The sequence below is a fragment of the Pyrus communis genome, chromosome 7, assembly GCF_041283825.1.
Source record: "Pyrus communis isolate YQ-2024b chromosome 7, ASM4128382v1, whole genome shotgun sequence".
NCBI classification, from domain to species: Eukaryota; Viridiplantae; Streptophyta; class Magnoliopsida; order Rosales; family Rosaceae; genus Pyrus; species Pyrus communis.
In genome coordinates, this window is record NC_142571.1 from 13,246,831 (window position 1) to 13,267,031 (window position 20,201).

Consider the following 20,201-nt stretch of genomic DNA (forward strand, 5'->3'; position numbering starts at 1 on the left):
TAACCAGATTTGCGTCCCTAAACTCTTCTCTTTGTTAAGTTACATTCTACCATGTTTAGTATGTTTAGTTGTTTTTTGTGTGTTTACTTATGTTTTGTGTGAATCTATGCTTAAAACATTGAGGACAATGTTTGATTTAAGTGTGGGGGGGGGGGGGGCTAACTATGTATATTTAATGCAAATTCGTGGGATTTTATCACCCATTACTTCAAATGTTGTTCCTTGCTGTTTTAAGGTGTTTTTAAGTTGTTTTAGAGTGTTTTAGTATGTTTTGTTTTTATAACTCCGAAAATCACATAAAAATTTGAAAAAAAAAAAAAAAAACAAGTTTTGAAAAGCCTAAAAAGAGTGTTTTGAGTCGTTTTTGTGTGTTTGTGTCTTAGGGTACCTTCCAGCACAATGATAAGGATTTGGTTTGTAATTACATGACGGTTAAAAAGAGTTATAAACATAGAGAAAGTTTGATTTACTCTTGGTATATGCTTGGTTATGGTTATAATGTATGACTTCTGATAGGAGCATATTTAGGCGACTTACTTAGCTTGTTTTCGTGCATTTATATTGTTAATTCATAGTTGTTTTAGTAGTTTAAGCCATTTTTGTGTGTTTTTAGGTTCATATGGCTAAGGAAGCAAAAAGATGCATTTTGGAGCATTTTGGAGCAAAATTGGACTTGGAATGGATAGCTTATGTTTGGAGCAAAAGGAATGGACGAAATTGAAGGATTCCTAATCCATTGTAGCCACATGTGTCCATAATCATTCACACCTTGCAGCCACATGCATTCACTCTTCCATATTCTAGAAATTCGTCAAAACCTCTCCACACCCTTACAGCAGCCACCAAAACACTTTTCTCCTCCATTGCAGCCACTCCAACCACTCCCCAAACCATTCACACCATCAAACTATCCTTAGACCTTGTGCTACAACGAAGAGGGCCTAAACGTTCATACAATTCAAGTTTGAGTTGTTGGAATGTTTAGGTGTTTCTTTGATTTCAATGTTTAATTTCAATACTCTTTGTTTTGTACGAATGAGGAATGGAAGAGAAGAGGGCCTAAACGTTCATACAATTCAAGTTTGAGTTGTTGGAATGTTTAGGTGTTTCTTTGATTCCAATGTTTAAATTCAACTAAACCCCCTTTGGCTAGGGGGGATTCAAAATATATGTTTATGCTTGCATTTTGATTTGATTACTTCTAATTGCGTTTCATAAGTTGTGGATTCAATTTGTTTAACCGTTTGATTGATAACTTATTTATGTATGTTTATTGAGAATGCGCGCTTAATTTTCATGCATGAATATGACGCTAGAATATAAGTAAGTTTCACCTAATAGTTACGAACTTATATTCGCAAGTAGTGGAGGTTGCTTATAAACAATCGCGTTAAACGAATTCTTGGCATAAGTTTCATGCGTATTCCACAGTAACGAATGCCTCGTCAACACTTATAATTTTCATAGAGCGTAATGATTCTTGCTTGTATCTCTATTATGCAATCATGTAGGGGACTTGTGGGGAATGTTTTGGGTTGTCGTATGCAATCATCCAATTCAATAACGTTAGGAAGATTTGAAAGTTAATTTAAGCGGACCTAATTAACTTGGAGCGTTGAGAATTAATGGTTTATTGAAATGCAATTGGAAATCGTTTTATTATGCAAGTGTAACATGTATGGAGATGAACCCCTTAGCTATTCTATCATCCATTCATTCCATTTCATCAATTTCGTATTTACATTCTGTCTAGTTTATTAACTTGTTTCGTTATTTCAATTTTCGTCAAATCCTAAATCCCCCTTTACTTTAATGTCCAATTTAGTTAGAAAGTGTATTAGTTTGTGTTTATAAGTGTTTTGATTCAATTTGTTTCACAATTTCGTCCAAATTCACCAAAGTGCTCAAAACTGCCCAGAAAGTGTTTTTAAGGCAGTTTTGAGTGTTTTGGGTGATATTTGAGTCTTTTGGTTTGTTTTAGTGTTTCAAGCATTTAGTTTCGCATTCTTTGAGTCTAGTTTAGTGTTTTAAACTTTATTTTACGTTTTTGAGTCAGTTTCCAAGTGATTTGCAATCCCTCCTAATCCCCGGTTAAGAACGATCCCTACTTACATACTTACTACAATTGACAAAAAGAGGGTTTAATTTGTGTGCGTATAAATCTCGCATGAAATTTTGGCGCCGTTGCCGGGGATTAGCAAAATTGCTAATCCCTTGTGTTTTTGCCGTATGTTTTTAGTGTAATTTACCTAGTTTTCTTATTTTGTTTTGTTTTCTTGGTTTAGGTACTAGTGCATGACGTGGAGTTCTCAAACTGTGCATGCACATATCTTGGACTTTAACGACGATTTTGAACGTGATTTGAGAAGAAAGAGGAGGCATCCCGAACCTAGTGAACCTAGTTCAAGTTCAGAGGCCGAATCTGAGTTTGAAAGTGTGGAAGAAGAAGTTATGGCAGCGGACAATCGGACCATTAAAGAGCTTTCGACCTCGGGGTTGACCAATGCCGCACCATTATGCATTCAATACCCCGCGGCTGCCCAAGGCAAGACTGATGAATTCGAGTTGAAGTCAAGCTTGTTGCACCACATTCCGAAATACCATGGGCTTTCCATGGAAGATCCCAACAAGCATCTCAAGGAGTTCGAGGTTGTTTGTTCGAGCATGACACCCATAAATGTCGATGGGAACATTCTAATGATGAAAGCTTTTCCATTCTCTCTTGTGGAAAAGGCTAAGGATTGGCTTTATGAATTGGCACCCAGGACCGTTACTTCTTGGGAGAGCATGAAGAGAGCGTTCTTGGAGAAGTTCTTCCCTACTTCAAGAGTCATTCTCTTGACGAAGAAAATTAGCGGAATCCAACAAAGTCAAGGAGAATCTTTTCCGGCATACTACGAGCGTTTTAAAGCCCTTGTTGCATCATGTCCTCAACATCAAATGAAGGAGGAGCTTCTCCTTCAATATTTCTATGAGGGCCTTCTTCCCATTGAAAGGCAAATGCTCGATGCTTCGGCGGGAGGTGCATTGGTGGACAAAACTCCTATGTCAGCCAAGACCCTAATTGCAAACCGTGCTCTAAATGCACAACAATATGAAGGACTTGGGCAAAGGGACCCTCCACGGCAACACTTGAATAAGGTAAGTTCTCAATCCGATATTCAATCTCAGATAGCTAATCTTACTTCTATTGTGTCTCAGATGGCCGAAGGAATGAAGATACAAGGACCGATTGTATGTGGTGTATGTTCTATCCAAGGACACCCTTCGGAAAAATGCCCTCAATTGATTGAGAATGGGGGATGGGAGAGTGCAAATGCCATTGGATTTCCTAGCCACAATCAACCAAGGAATGATCCATATTCCAACACATACAATCCGGGTTGGAGAGACCATCCAAACTTCAAGTGGAGGGAACCTCAACAACCTCAACAACAAGGAGGCTTTAGACAACAACCCCCGGGGTTCTACACCAAGCCATTCGGCCCCAATCCAAACCAAGCACAACCTACCCAAAACAATCAAGGTACGTCGTTGGGCAATGAAACACTTACCAATTTGTCTCAGGGGCAAGAGGATCAAACCAAAGCCATGCAAAACCAAGACAAAAGGGTGGATCACTTGGAGAAACAAATTGGGCAGATTGCGGAATTTGGCGGACAATTCCGAGACAAAGGCAAGCTCCCTAGCTCAACCATTGTCAATCCAAGGGGAGGGTGCGAATCTGCCAAGGCAATCATGTTGAGAAGTGGTAAGGAGGTCGGAACCACCTCAAGGCCATCCAAAACAAGTCAAGAAGAGGACATGTTGCTGCAAGAAGAGGAGGAACAAGCAAAGAAGGCCACGACAAGGGTGAAAGAAACTTTGCCGCAGCCCCCTATTGTGCCAAAACCGTCCAACATGCCTAAGGTAAGTCCAAATTCGACTTTGTCAAGTTCTATTCCACTAAACGTGCCTTTTCCTCACAGATTTTTGCAAACAAAGAAGGAGGAGCATGAGAAGGACATTCTTGAGACGTTTAGGAAAGTTCAAGTCAATATCCCGCTCCTAGATGCCATAAAGCAAGTGCCCAAATACGCTAAGTTCTTAAAGGAATTGTGCACTACAAGGAAGAGGGCGTCACATAAAGAGGTAGTAAGGGTAAGTGAGAACGTTTCCGCTGTTTTACAAAGAAAGTTACCACCAAAGTGCAAAGATCCAGGTAGCTTTACAATCCCTTGTATTATTGGTCAAACTAAGTTCGAACATGCTATGTTAGACTTAGGAGCTTCAATTAACGTCATGCCATACTCTATTTATGCTTCAATAAACCTTGGTGAATTGAAAAATGATGGTGTGATTATTCAGTTGGCCGATAGATCTAATGCCTATCCAAAGGGCGTATTGGAAGATGTCTTAGTGCAGGTGAATAATTTGATCTTCCCGGCGGATTTCTATGTCCTTGAAATGGAGGAAACCACCCATGCTCCATCCTTGCCGATTCTTCTTGGGAGGCCATTCATGAAGACAGCCCGAACTAAGATAGACGTGTTTAAAGGCACTTTAACAATGGAATTCGATGGGGAAGTGATTGATTTTAATATTTCTGAAACTATGAGATTTCCTAAAGATGATCACTCATGTTTCTCTATTGATATTCTTGATTCTTTGGCGCAGGCACACCTTGATCAATTACATGGCGATGCACTTGAAACGGTCATTACAAATGGCATAGAAACGAAGGGTCACATGAATGGCACCATAGCAACCCACGACATACAAATGAACAATTATGCCGTGGCCTTTGATGAAGATGTAATAGAGACCGTGGCAGCCCTAGAGTCATTGCCACGGCTCCAAGGTAAGTCCCCTAGTCCAATTTCCATTCCAATTTCAACTAATAAGTTGCTTCCTTCTATAGAACAACCACCTACCCTTGAGCTCAAACCGTTGCCAAATCACTTGAAGTATGTGTTTTTGGGAGAGCAAGACACATTGCCCGTCATTATAGCTTCATCACTCACGGAACAAGAGGAGGAGAAGTTGGTGAGGGTTCTCAAAGAGCACAAAACAGCCATTGGGTGGACTTTGGCCGATATCAAGGGTATAAGCCCTACCACGTGCATGCATCGAATTCTCATGGAAGAAGGCGCCAAACCATCAAGGGAAGCCCAACGTCGACTCCACCCACCAATGATGGAAGTAGTGAAGAAGGAAATCATCAAGTTACTAGATTGTGGCGTCATCTATCCCATCTCGGATAGTTGTTGGGTTTCACCGGTCCAAGTGGTTCCCAAAAAGTCCGGAGTCACTGTGGTGAAGAATGAAGAAGATGAACTTGTGCCTACACGCATTCAAACCAGTTGGAGGGTGTGCATTGACTATAGGAAGCTAAATGCCGCAACAAGGAAAGATCACTTCCCTTTACCATTCATTGATCAAATGCTTGAAAGGTTAGCCGGTCATTCTTTTTATTGCTTTCTTGATGGTTATTCGGGTTACAATCAAATTGTCATAGCGCCGGATGATCAAGAAAAGACCACCTTTACTTGTCCATTTGGTACTTTTGCATATCGTCGTATGCCATTTGGTTTATGCAATGCACCGGCCACTTTCCAACGATGCATGGTAAGTATCTTCTCTGATTATGTTGAAAAGATAATTGAAGTATTTATGGACGATTTTAGTGTGTTTGGAGACTCATTTGATGCTTGTTTGCATAATCTCACTTTAATCTTGAAAAGATGCATGGAAACTAACCTTGTTTTGAATTGGGAAAAATGTCATTTTATGGTTAAACAAGGTATAGTTTTGGGTCATATCATCTCTGAAAAAGGAATTGAAGTTGATAAGTCTAAAATAGATCTTATACGTCACTTACCCTCTCCTACTTCGGTTAGAGAGGTCCGTTCTTTTCTTGGCCATGCAGGATTCTATAGACGATTTATCAAGGATTTTTCTAAAATTGCACAACCACTATGCCGTCTCCTACAAAAAGAAGTGGCGTTTGAATTCACTAAGGAGTGCACGGCATCATTCAACCAACTCAAGGAGTTGTTGACCACGGCACCCATTATTGTTCCCCCGGATTGGAGCCTCCCGTTCGAGCTTATGTGTGATGCGTCCGACTATGCTTTAGGAGCAGTTGTAGGACAAAGAAAGGACAAGAGGCCGCATGTCATCTACTACGCCTCACGGACGTTGAATGATGCTCAACTTAATTATTCCACAACCGAAAAAGAACTCTTGGCTATTGTATTTGCATTAGATAAGTTTAGATCATATCTTCTTGGTACTAAAGTAATTGTTTTCACTGACCATGCAGCCTTGAAGTATCTTCTCACCAAAAAGGAGGCTAAGCCAAGACTCATTCGTTGGATGCTCCTACTTCAAGAGTTCGATCTTGAAATCCGAGACAAGAAAGGGTGTGAAAACGTGGTGGCTGACCACCTAAGTAGAATGGTGCGTGAGGAAGAGTCCACCCCCATTTTAGAAACGTTTCCGGACGAGCAACTTCTGTCCATTGAGGTAAGAACCCCTTGGTATGCCGATTTGGTCAATTTCTTGGTGTCTAAGCAAGTTCCTAGTACCCTAAACAAGTTCCAACGTGATAAACTTGTTCATGATGCATGTTTTTATGTTTGGGATGATCCATATTTATGGAAATTCTGCCCAGATCAGATTGTGGGTAGATGTGTGCCCGAATCTGAATTTAATTCCATTCTTACGTTCTGCCATACTTATGCATGTGGGGGACATTTTGGCACCCAAAGGACAGCCCTAAAGGTGTTACAATCTGGATTTTATTGGCCTAATATGCTATGATAACTGGAAGAGTTTCAAATTCAGTTATGATAACTGGAAGAGTTTCAAATTCAGCTATTATTGGCCTAATATGCTATGATAATTGGGGTAAGGTCAGAAGCTATGATAACTGGAAGAGTTTCAAATTCAGCTAGATATGCATATTTTAGATGTGGTGGAAGTGGTTTAAGTTCAAGTTTTGGTGCCTTAACAGTGGAAGGAGTTAGATGTGACATTGATGATTCTAAAGGCTCTAAAAGAGGTGAAACATTCAAAGGATACAATGCTAATGCTTCCAAGGCAGCTACTTCTTCCATGAGTGCATCTTCTTCATCAAACTCATCTTGAGATTGACTCAAAACCGTTTGTAATGGGTCATTTGATTGTGCCTGCAAGAACTTAGAAAATACAAGTGAATCAAGCACATCAATGGCATAACAATCAAGAGATGACGAAGGATGAGAAAGAGATTCAAACACTTTGAATTGAACTGTCTCTCCTAACACTGTCATAGTGAGGAGTCCATTTTGCACATCAATGATGGTTTTGGCCGTGGCCATGAAAGGTCTCCCAAGTAATATAGGCAACTCACGATCATGTATAGGAGCTTCTTCCATGTCCAACACTACAAAATCTGCAGGCAAGATTAGTTTATCAACTTGAACTAGAATATCTTCTACTATACCTCTTGGATATTTCACGGATCTGTCTGCAAGTTGTAATGAAATGGTGGTGGCTTTCAAATCTCCCAAACCTAGTTGAAGGTACACTGAATAAGGCATTAAGTTGATGCTAGCACCCAAATCAAGCATTGCCTTCTCTACTTTCTTGTCCCCTATGGTGATGTTGATAGAGAAACTTCCTGGATCCTTGAGCTTTGGTGGAAGTTTTCTTTGCAAAACTGCACTCACATTCTCAGACACCACAACCTTCTCATGTGGTCCATACTTCCTTTTGTAGCTGTTTAACTCCTTGAAGAACTTCCCATATGCCGGCATGTTCCTAATGACATCAAGTAAAGGTAAGTTAACATTCACTTTGCTTAGTATATCAAAAATCTCCTTAAATGACTTATCCTGCTTGCTCTTGGCAAGTCTTCCAGGGAATGGTATTGGTGGAGTGTATGGTTTCTCGGCCTTGTGAAGATTTGGTGCTTCAAATGAGGAAGTAGCATGGCTTGGTTCCTCATTTGGTTTCTCATTGTCTCATTGAGTAACACCTGCATTCACATGATCATATTCATTAGTAACTTCATTGCCAACTCTATTATCAATAGCCTTACCACTTCTAAGTGTAGTGATTGCTTTGGCTTGCTCTTGGTTCCTTTGGAGTATCACGGGTTGGCTTGGAAACTTCCCAACCTCTCTTTGGTTCAAGGCATCTGCAATCTGCCCCAATTGTGTCTCCATTTTGGTTAGGGCTGCTGAATGTTGTTGGAGAGTGCTATTTGTGGAATGTTGGAATTGCAAAGTGTTTTGGGCTAACAACTTAACCGTATCCTCAAGGGTAGTGGCAGGTTTTGGTTGGAAAGTTTGGAATTGATTGTTGTTCTTCCATGAAAGGTTGGGATGATCTCTCCAACTCGGGTTATATGTATTGGAATACATATCATTCCTTGGTCTTTGATTGTAAGAATTCATGAGGTTCACTTGCTCTTGAACATACTCGGGATAAGCCTCCCTAGATGGACATTGATGAGTAGGGTGGTTTGGTAAGTTGCAAATGGCACACACTTCATTTGCTTTTGGCACCATGTTGAGCACGGATTCAAGCTTCCTTTCTAGGTTAGCTACCTGCAACAAAAGCTCATGATTAGAACTTGTTTCATAGACTCTAATTTTCTTACCCCTTAAATCTTTGTGTTGAGCATTAGACCCCAACATCTCATAAATGTTATATGACTCTTGAGCATTCTTTTTCTTCAATTCTCCACCTGCTGCATTATCAACAGTTGATTGACAAGTTTGGGTTAGTCCATCATAGAAAATTTGCATTTGTAAGTGAAAAGGTAACCCATGGTGTGGACATTGTATCAAGAGGCCTTTAAAACGCTCCCAACACTCATTGAAAGGTTCTCCATCATCTTGTTTGAAGTTGAAGATTTGTCCCCTTAATGTGGCTGTCTTTTGAGTGGAAAAGAACTTCTCCAAGAACTTCTTAGCCACGGCATCCCATGTAGTGAGGGAACCTGGTGTTAGAGTCATCAACCAACTCTTGGCCCTATCTTTCAAGGTGTAAGGAAACACTCTCATCCTCAAATTTGCTTCACTTACTCCCTGCAAAGGTAAACCACTCACAACATTGTAAAACTCTTTAATATGAGCTAAAGGGTCTTCATTAGGTAAGCCATAAAATGAAGGAAACATATGGAAATGTGAAGATTTGAGATCATAGTTTCTAGATTCTGTGGGCAGCAAGATGCATGAAGGTGAATTTGGTATGATTGGTTGAGCAAAGTCCTCCAAAGCTCGAAGCTCATCTTCATTGCCCGCCATCTCCTCTTCTCCTTCCCAATTAAATTGCTCAGATTCTTTACTTGTTGAACTAGGTGAATTCCCTTCCTCTTCCTCACGGATAATGGATGAACTTGATGGCACAAAGTTGTCCAAAGTGTGGCCCTTCAACCGTTCAATTCTTTGGCCTAACTCAACAAGTCTATTTGACATATACTACCTGAAATAAAATAACACAAGTGTGAATGAAAATCTACTAGCAAACAACAATGAAATGAACAAAAATAAACTTAAAAACGTTTGAAAGGACTCAAAGGACTCAAAACAGATTCACAAGACTCAAAACTGCCTAAAAACACAAACTGGGCAGTTTTGACACTAAACTCAACTTTGGACGAAAATTAGGTTTGGGCTTGACTCAAAATGCTTCAAAACACAAGATAAGACAGATTCTAAGCTTAAGACTTAACAAAATATGGGAGGGAATTTGTATTTGGACGAAATTTAATTAAATGGACATATTGTAAAGAAAACAGATTGTAAAGCAAATTGATGTAAACCAATGGATAATGGAATGGCTAAGGGATTCCTCTCTACTCACGAAATATATGCAACTTAAACCAACTTCCAGTTACCAATTCGACAAGTTATGAACCTTGACACTAATCAAAATAGCAAACAAGCAAACAAGCAATTACAAGGGACTGAAATCAATCCCCGGCAACGACGCCATTTTTGTTGATGTATTATTCCTTCCTAATGCTAGAATATATTTAGTATAATGGCACAAGCAAGGGTGTCGAATCCGCAGGGACTAATTGGACCTATGTAATGACTTGTTTTGCAAGAACTCTATGAAATGAATCAAACTAAACAGAATAGGCAGATTTGTTGTTGTAACTTGAAAGTATAAGAAAGTGAAGTAAACATAAATAAATGATTCAACAATTAATAAAATGAGATAGTACCAATGGAGATGAAACTAGGGATTCGGTTTCACCATTGCTAAACCAAGTCCATGTTTGTTAAGTTAGTTTATACTCATTCATCTACTTATTTCTTGAGTTTGTTTCACTTGGACATGATCAACCATATGATGTGTGGATTTGATCAAAGGGAATAACTCGGCAGGATGTATGCTAAACATCCCCTTCATTCATTCACATTTCCACCAAGATTATGCATGATGTGTGTTTTAATCTTGGCTACACAACTTAGTGATTAATTCAAATGATGATCAAACATTAAAATCAACACACTAAGTCACAATTAAATCAGAGAATGAAACAAGAAATAGATGGACAAACTGAGCATTCTAACTTAATTACATGGCAAACTTTGCAAGGTTACATCGAATCCCTAGAGGAGGATTAGTTACAATTCATGTTTACAAAAGATTTAACATAAAAATATAAAACATGAATGAACATAGAATTAATAAGAAGAAACCCTTGAAGCAAAATTGATGTTGAATTCCTTGAGGAGTGCCTTCGGTGTTGGTTCTCCAAATGTGATGTAAATGGGGGTTGATCGATGATGGTTGAATGGTTGCTGCCAATGGGACAGAAATGGAGAGAAATGGAGTGGGAATGGAGCGGCTATGTGTGTGTAATGGACTGAATGAAGAACCACAATGCAGATGGAAGAGAATGTGTAATGGAATAAAATGTAGATAGTTTTCTGTGAATGGGAGAGAATGTCGAATGCAATGGAATGGAGAGAATGTGTAATGAATAATGCACCGAAGTGGAGCAAATTGGGTGTGTGTAATGGAATCCAATCCGAGAGAGAGAGTGAGTGAGTCCCTTAGTGCATTTCTGAAAATGGTTAATGATGGAAAAACAATCAGAATGCATGTGAAAGCTGACATGATCCATGTGAAAGGAATGCTGAAAAGGGTGTGAATGTGCACGGTATGGGCATGAGGGATTTGGAATCGCATGAAATGGTTGGATGAGTGGATTTCTGGCGTGATACCTGCAAAGCATGGACATGATCTGCAGGTATGTGGTTTATTTTATTCAAGACACATGTGGAATGTCTGCAAGCATGAAGTGGGTAACCTGAAATTGGTTATAATAATCTGGAAATGGTATGGAAGTGCACGGGATGGACATGAAGGATTAGGAAATGCAAAGGTGATCTGTTTAGGTGTTGGGAATGCATAAGAGAGCTGGGAATGCATGTGTTTCTGAGGTGGTGGACGCACGGCATGGGCAATGTCCAAGCATGTGGCTATTTTAATTGACTCATGCATGTGGATTTCTGCAAGGCTGAATTGTTTGTACAAATTCTGGAAAGGTGAAGAAAGCACACGGCATGGAATGATGGAATGAGTGAATTTCTGGAATAAAGGATGCAAGGAATGGACATGATCTGCAGGTATGTGGTATATTTAATCAAGATGCATGTGGATTTCTGCAAAGATGAAATGGAGAAAGGTAATGGGATGCATAATCTGACTTGCAATCACATGGGAGTGCACGGCATGATTGTGTGGAATCTGATTTGGTGCTAGAAGTGCATAAAATGATGGGATGATATGGGAACACACGGCCAAGGTTGTGACATGCATGTGAATGCATGTTTTGGTGTTGGAACCACATAGCTGACTTCAATGATTTTGCCTTCCCATTGATCCAAATTCACACTTGGCTGCACACTAACACCAAATAATGTAAAATGCAACTAGTTTAATCCAAAACAATCACAAAGAAGCCAAATAAGGAAGATATAAATGTATGCAAAATGTGACTTATCAAATACCCCCAAACCTGGTTTTTGCTAGTCCTCGAGCAAATTTAAAACTAAAACACACAAAACTCAAACATCTAACTAAACCACTTTCGCTGGCTAAACGATTGCACTGAGCATGTGCAACAAGCCTTTGAACCCCTAGGTGTCCCTAGTTGGAGGAGTTGTGTCTCCTGAGGGTTTACAGTGATGAACCCACAAACATCTACAAAAACTGCAAACAACTTGGTTAAAACATGCTTTAAACAAACTAATAAGAACCAATGATAGTCTTGTTATACAATCAAACTCAAAAGTTTGCCACTTCAAAAAAATCGTATCAATTGTAAAGTATAAAGATATTTCTTCATGTCTTACAACTTCAAGGTCACCATGCCCAAATGCTTAAGGTAGAATTCGCCTCAACTCTACTCCTCACAGATTTCACTCAAATTTTCACTCAGATCCTAAGGTTTAGTCTCTCCACAACCATATATGAGTGAAATTATGTAAAGGGAATCAAAATTCTCACATATGAAATCTGGAATGGAAGCACAATTTCTGAGTAGATCTCATGAAATGAATCAAATGCTAAGAATATAGATAACACACACACTTACCATCACCCATGAATACATCCTCAATGATCAGCTAGGTCTTTCTCAAGATTGTAATGTAAGGCTTAGGTTATAGGTTACGAAAGAAGTGATCTGAAATACTAGAGCTTGGGGCATACCAAAGTGTCCTTGAGGATCATGCTCTTCACTTGCATTTGTCTTCTTTTTCTTTGTTTTTGGCGTCCAGGTCCTATGCATTAAAATGAGGAGATTTGGAACTTGTATCCATTTTAATTCTCTTTTTTTTTTTTTTTTTTATAACTTTTTTTAGAAGCATCTTCAACATAGGTGCCCTCGGTACATGCCACAATCTTGTTCTAAGCTCAATTTACCTTTAGTCTTCATCACCTTGGTATTCCCCAAACTATAAGGTATGGCTTGTAATGGGCTAGAATGGGTAGAGTATGGTGTGGGTGATAAAAGAGTTAGGCTAAAGTGTTTGGCTGCAACGAGGGTGAATGGAGCACACAAATGGGTAGGATTTAAGCCTTTTAGTAGTTAAACATGCATAGCCTAACATCATCTCATTGAGTTCATTCATGAATGATACTAAATACATGGTATCTGCAAAGGAGAATGATTCTTAGCATCCAAACGAAATAGAAGTAATGAGATCATTTAAAGTGAAAATGAAAGAAAAAAAATAGGAGTAGAAACACTTTAAACCCTCTCAAAGAAGCAATTAGGCTCAAAATAACTCACTAGGGTAGTCTCCACTATTCTTCTTCCAGAATTTGAGTATGGTACCTCTATCATCATAATTTCAAGAGTTATAGCTTTATAAATGACAACAAGATGCAACTCTTTTCCATAGCAACTCAATCGTTTGTTTCCAAACATAGTCCTCATATACATTCGTATTAGCATGCAAAAACACTCTTAACCGAAACTAACACCTCAAACAAACATAACAAAAAACAAACCTTCCATCCCACCCCCAAACCTAACCTAAACATTGTCCTCGATGTTTAAAATTGTATGCAATGCAATTAGGCAAAGAATAAGGAATGGTATCAAAATAAACACAACATAAGGAAAGAACACAAACCACACTAGGTTGCCTCCTAGCAAGCGCTTTATTTAATGTCTAGGCAAGACATGGTAGCTTGTTCATGGTGTTGTAAATTCAAGAAAATCTACGACTTGATACACTTGCTCTTCCTCCACTTTATCCAAGTATGGTTTCAATCGCTGCCCGTTGACTTTAAAAGAAGTGGCATTCTTCATGTTCTCTATCTCCACAGCTCCATGGGGAAATGTTTGCAGCACTTTGAATGGTCCCACCCACCTAGACTTCAGTTTTCCTGGAAAAAGTCTCAAACGTGAGTCATACAAAAGTACCTTCATACCTTGGTGAAACTCCTTCCTTAGGATGGCCTTGTCATGATAGAGCTTAGTCCGTTCCTTGTAGATTTTGGCATTCTCATATGCCTCATTTCTAAGCTCTTCCAACTCATTAAGTTGGAGCTTCCTTGCTACTCCAGCATCCTTGTAATCAAAGTTGAACTTCTTGATGGCCCAATATGCACGGTGTTCAAGCTCCATTGGCAAATGACAAGCTTTCCCAAACACAAGGCGATAAGGACTCATGCCAATGGAGGTCTTGTATGCTGTTCTATATGCCCATAGTGCATCATTTAACCTCAATGACCAATCCTTCCTTGTAGGGCTCACAGTCTTCATCAAAATGTTCTTGATCTCCCTATTGCTAATCTCCACTTGTCCTGAGGTTTGAGGATGGTACGGGGTTGCCACTTTGTGGTTGATGTTGTACTTCTTCAGCAAGGATTCAAAAGGTTTGTTGCAGAAATGGCTGCCACCATCACTAATAATAGCTCTTGGGGTTCCAAACCTACAAAAAATCACATCTTTAAGAAAACTCAACACAACCTTATGATCATTAGTTCTTGTAGCAATGGCTTCAACCCATTTAGATACGTAATCCACTGCCACTAATATGTATAAGTAGCCAAAAGAGGATGGAAATGGTCCCATGAAATCGATTCCCCAAACATCAAAGAGTTCCACGACCAAAATGTTGTTCAATGGCATCTCATTTCTTCGGCTAATGTTCCCCATTTTCTGGCACCTATCACACTTAGAGCAAAAATCAAAAGCATCTTTGAATAAAGTAGGCCAAAAGAAACCAGATTGTAAAACCTTTAGAGATGTCTTTTTGGCACCAAAATGGCCTCCACATGCCAATGTATGGCTAAATGTTAGGATGCTTTGTTGCTCACTCTCTGGGACTGATAAGTCACACTTTGCATGCATTTATATCCTCCTTATTTGGCGTTTTTGTGATTGTTTTAGATTGAACTAGTTGCATTTTACATTATTTGGTGTTAGTGTGCAGCCAAGGGTGAACTTGGATCAATGGGAAGGCAAATGAAGTAAAAACATTCCAAAAAAGATGTGAAGTGTTAAGAGATGTAATTCGGCCATATTGGGTGATTTTAAACAAGGCAAAAACATTGAAGTCAATTATGTGGTTCCAACACCAAAACATGCATTCACATGCATGTCACAACCTTGGCCGTGTGTTCCCATATCATCCCATCATTTGATGCAATTCTAACACCAAATCAGATTCCTCACAATCCCATTTCCATCACTTAATTCATTTCAGCCATTTTGACACCAACAAACACAAACATCCATTCCGTGCACTCCATTACATTTCTACTCTTCATCTTTACAGAAATTCACATGCATTGTGATTAAACAAGTAACTCCTTGCAGCCATCATTTCAGAAATCCAACCCATCCCTTTGTCCATGCCGTGTGTTCTTCCCATTTTCAGATTTGTATAAACATTTTCTGGTGCTCCAATTGACCTTTGCAGGTTCCACTCACTTGTGGCAGCAAGGGCACATGCATTTTAATTAAATAAACCACATCTGTGCAGACCTTGTCCATGCCGTGAGAACAACACTCAGAAACCCATCATTCCATCTGATTTATGCTCTGCCATCTGAGTTAAACAAATCCTAGATCCAATCTGAATGTTGGGGGATCACACACACTCTATTGGGCTCCATTTTCCGTCCATCATACTCACTCATTTCTTCCCCTCCATACCATTGCATTCTACATTCTTTTCCTTTCACAGAAACTGTCCATTTCATCTACCATCCGCAAGTTTGCTTCTTCAACCAGTCCATTACACATCCATTTCACTCCATTTCTGTCCTAAGGGCAGAAATCATCCAAACCAAACCAATCTACTTCATCCGCACCACATTTGGAGAAGCAACACCAAGGAACTCTTCAAGGATTTCAACATCAGTTTTGCTTCAAGGGTTCATTCTTATCAATTCTATGTTCATTCATGTTTTATACTTTTATGTCAAATCTTTTGTAGACATGAATTGTAACTAAGCTTCCTCTGTGGATTCGACACCCTTGCTTGTGCCATTATACTAAATATATTCTAGCATTAGGAAGGAAATATTTCATCAACAAAAATGGCGCCGTTGCCGGGGACTGATTTCAGTCCCTTGTAATTGCTTGTTTGCTTGTTTGCTATTTTGATTAGTGTCAAGGTTAATAAATTGTCGAATTGATAACTGGAAGTTGGTTTAAGTTGCATATATTTCATGTGTGGAAAAGAAGACCTTAGCCATTCCATTATCCATTGGTTTACATCAATTTGCTTTACAATCTGTTTTCTTTATAATCTGTCCATTTAATTGCATTTCGTCCAAATCCAATTTCCCCCATATTTTGTTAAGTTTTAGGCTTAGAATCTGTCTTATCTTGTGTTTTGAAGCATTTTGAGTCAAGCTCAAACCTCATTTTCGTCCAAAATTGAGTTTAGTGTCAAAACTGCCCAATTTGTGTTTTTAGGCAGTTTTGAGAGTTTTTAGCTTGTTTTGAGTCTTGTGAATCTGTTTTGAGTCCTTTGAGTCTTTGTTTTGTCCAAATTAGTTAGAAAGTGTTTTGATTTGTGTTTATAAGTGTTTTGATTCAAGTTTCCATCCAATTTCGTCCAAATTAGTGTAGGTGCTCAAAACTGCCCAGAAAGTGGTTTTTAGGCAATTTTCAGTCTTCTAGTTGCTGTTTTGGGTTTTAGGATTGTTTAAGTGTTCTAAGAGTTTAGTTCCACATCCCTTGAGTCTTTTCAAACGTTTTTAAGTTTATTTTTGTTCTTTTCATTGTTGTTTGCTTCTTGATTTTCATTCACACTTGTGTTACTTTGTTTCAGGTAGTATATGTCAAATAAACTTGTTGAGTTAGGCCAAAGAATTGAACGGTTGAAGGGCCACACTTTGGACAACTTTGTGCCATCAAGTTCACCCTTTGACCGTGAGGAAGAGGAAGGGAATTCACCTAGTTCAACAAGTAAAGAATCTGAGCAATTCAATTGGGAAAGAGAAGAAGAGATGGCGGGCAACGAAGATGAACTTCGTGCTTTGGAGGACTTTGCTCAACCAATCATACCAAATTCACCTTCATGCATCTTGCTGCCCACAGAAGCTAGAAACTATGATCTCAAATCTTCACATTTCCATATGTTTCCTTCATTTTATGGCTTACCCAATGAAGACCCTTTAGCTCATATTAAAGAATTTTACAATGTTGTGAGTGGTTTACCTTTGCAGGGAGTGAGTGAAGCGAATTTGAGGATGAGAGTGTTTCCTTACACCTTGAAAGATAAGGCCAAGAGTTGGTTGATGACTCTAACACCAGGTTCCCTCACTACATGGGATGCCGTGGCTAAGAAGTTCTTGGAGAAGTTCTTTTCCACTCAAAAGACAGCCACATTAAGGGGACAAATCTTCAACTTCAAACAAGATGATGGTGAACCTTTCAATGAGTGTTGGGAGCGTTTTAAAGGCCTCTTGATACAATGTCCACACCATGGGTTACCTTTTCATTTACAAATGCAAATTTTCTATGATGGACTAACCCAAAATTGTCAATCAACTGTGGATAATGCAGCAGGTGGAGCATTGAAGAAAAAGAATGCTCAAGAATCATATAACATTTATGAGATGTTGGGGTCTAATGCTCAACACAAAGATTTAAGGGGTAAGAAAGTTGGAGTTTATGAAACAAGTTCTAATCATGAGCTTTTGTTGCAGGTAGCTAACCTAGAAAGGAAGCTTGAATCCGTGCTCAACATGGTGCCAAAAGCTAATGAAGTGTGTGCCATTTGCAACATACCAAGCCATCCTACTCACCAATGTCCATCTAGGGAAGCTTACCCCGAGTATGTTCAAGAGCAAGTGAACCTCATGAATTCTTACAACCAAAGGCCAAGGAATGATATGTATTCCAACACATATAACCCGAGTTGGAGAGATCATCCCAACTTTTCATGGAAGAACAACAATCCAATCCAAAATTTCCAACCAAAACCTGCCACTACCCTTGAGGACACGGTTAAATTGTTAGCCCAAAACACCTTGCAATTCCAACATTCCACCAATAGCGCACTCCAATAACATTCAGCCGCCCTAACCAAAATGGAGACACAATTGGGGCAGATTGCAGATGCCTTGAACCAAAGAGAGGTTGGGAAGTTTCCAAGCCAACCCGTGATACTCCAAAGGAACCAAGAGCAAGCCAAAGCAATCACTACACTTAGAAGTGGTAAGGTTATTGATAATAGAGTTGGCAATGAAGTTACTAATGAATATGATCATGTGAATGCAGGTGTCACTCAAGGAGACAATGAGAAATCAATTGAGGAACCAAGCCATGCCACTTCCTCACTAGAAGCACCAAATCTTCACAAGGCCGAGAAACCATACACTCCACCAATACCATTCCCTGGAAGACTTGCCAAGAGCAAGCAGGATAAGTCATTCAAAGAAATTTTTGATATACTAAGCAAAGTGAATGTTAACTTACCTTTGCTTGATGTCATTAGGAATATGCCGGCATATGGGAAGTTCTTCAAGGAGTTAAACAGTTACAAAAGGAAGTATGGACCACATGAGAAGGTTGTGGTGTCTGAAAATGTGAGTGCAGTTTTGCAAAGAAAACTTCCACCAAAGCTCAAGGATCCAGGAAGTTTCTCTATCAACATCACCATAGGGGATAAGAAAGTAGAGAAGGCAATGCTTGATTTGGGTGCTAGCATCAACTTAATGCCTTATTCAGTGTACCTTCAACTAGGTTTGGGAGATTTGAAAGCCACCACCATTTCATTACAACTTGCAGACAGATCCGTGAAATATCCAAGAGGCACAATCGAATGAACCATTGCAAACTGTTTTGAGTCAATCTCAAGATGAGTTTGATGAGGAAGATGCACTCATGGAAGAAGTAGCTGCTTTGGAAGCATTAGCATTGTATCCTTTCAATGTTTCACCTCGTTTTGAGCCTTTAGAATCATCAATGTCACATCTAACTCCTTCTACTGTTAAAGCACCAAAACTTGAACTTAAACCACTTCCACCACATCTAAAATATGCATATCTAGCTGAATTTGAAACTCTTCCAATTATCATAGCTTCTGATCTCACCCCAAATGAAGAAGATAAACTACTTAGGGTGTTAAAAGAGTTCAAATCTGTTTTTGGTTGGTCTATTGCAGATATCAAGGGAATAAGCCCTACCATGTGCATGCATAGGATCCTTTTGGAGGAAGGAGCAAAATCAACCCGTGAGCCACAAAGAAGACTCAATCCACACATGAAGGAAGTTGTTAGGAATAAGGTGTTGAAATTGTTAGATGTGGGGATCATATATCCCATTTCTGATAGCAAATGGGTGAGTGCTATTCAGGTGGTGCCTAAGAAGGTGGGAATCACTGTGATGAGGAATGAAAACAATGAGCTTGTGACCACCAAGCCCACGGCCAGTTGGCGTGTTTGCACCGATTACGGGAAGTTGAATTCTAGCACTAGAAAAGATTACTTTCCTATGCCTTTCATAGATCAAATGCTTGAGAGATTGGCGGGGTACTCACACTATTGTTTTCTTGATGGATACTCAGGTTACAATCAAATTGCAATCGCTCCGGAGGATCAAGAGAAAACAACCTTTACTTGCCCCTTTGGCACATTTGCATATAGGAGAATGCCTTTTGGACTCTGCAATGCTCCAGCAACATTCCAAAGATCCCTTAGGTACTTGATGACAAAGAAGGATGCTAAACCACGCTTGATTAGATGGATACTCTTACTACAAGAGTTTGACTTGGAAATTCGAGATAAGAAGGGCAGTGATAATGTTGTGGCTGACCATTTGTCCAGGCTTAATGAAAACCATGGAGTTGGACAACCTTTGCCCCTAAATGAATCATTTCCAGATGAACAACTCCTTGTTGTTCAAGAAAAAGAACCATGGTATGCAGATTTTGTTAATTATCTTGCTTGTGGTATAATGAGAAATGACCTTTCTTTTCAGGAAAGAAAGAAGTTCCTTGCCATGGTAAAGCACTACGTTTGGGACGAACCATATTTGTTTAAATATTGCCCTGATCAAATCATTAGGAGATGTGTCCCAGAGAGTGAGCAACAAAGCATTCTAACGTTTAGCCACACATTGGCATGTGGAGGCCATTTTGGTGCCAAAAAGACATCTCTAAAGGTTTTACAATCTGGTTTCTTTTGGCCTACTTTATTCAAAGATGCTTTTGATTTTTGCTCTAAGTGTGATA

General features: G+C 39.4%; 2 non-coding genes and 1 pseudogene across 2 annotated transcripts; 2 read left to right on the plus strand and 1 right to left on the minus strand.

The window, feature by feature from the left end:
- The window catches only part of LOC148695742 (uncharacterized), a 55,920-nt pseudogene extending 49,010 nt beyond the window's left edge, over window positions 1-6,910 (plus strand).
- A 1,883-nt stretch (window positions 6,911-8,793) lies between these two features.
- Window positions 8,794-8,904, plus strand: LOC148695743 (small nucleolar RNA R71). Its single transcript, XR_015964956.1, has one exon. It is a non-coding gene; the product is annotated as a small nucleolar RNA R71 (small nucleolar RNA).
- An 8,441-nt stretch (window positions 8,905-17,345) lies between these two features.
- On the minus strand, window positions 17,346-17,456 carry LOC148695744 (small nucleolar RNA R71). The gene has a single exon (XR_015964953.1). It is a non-coding gene; the product is annotated as a small nucleolar RNA R71 (small nucleolar RNA).
- Between the last annotated feature and the right edge of the window lie 2,745 nt (window positions 17,457-20,201).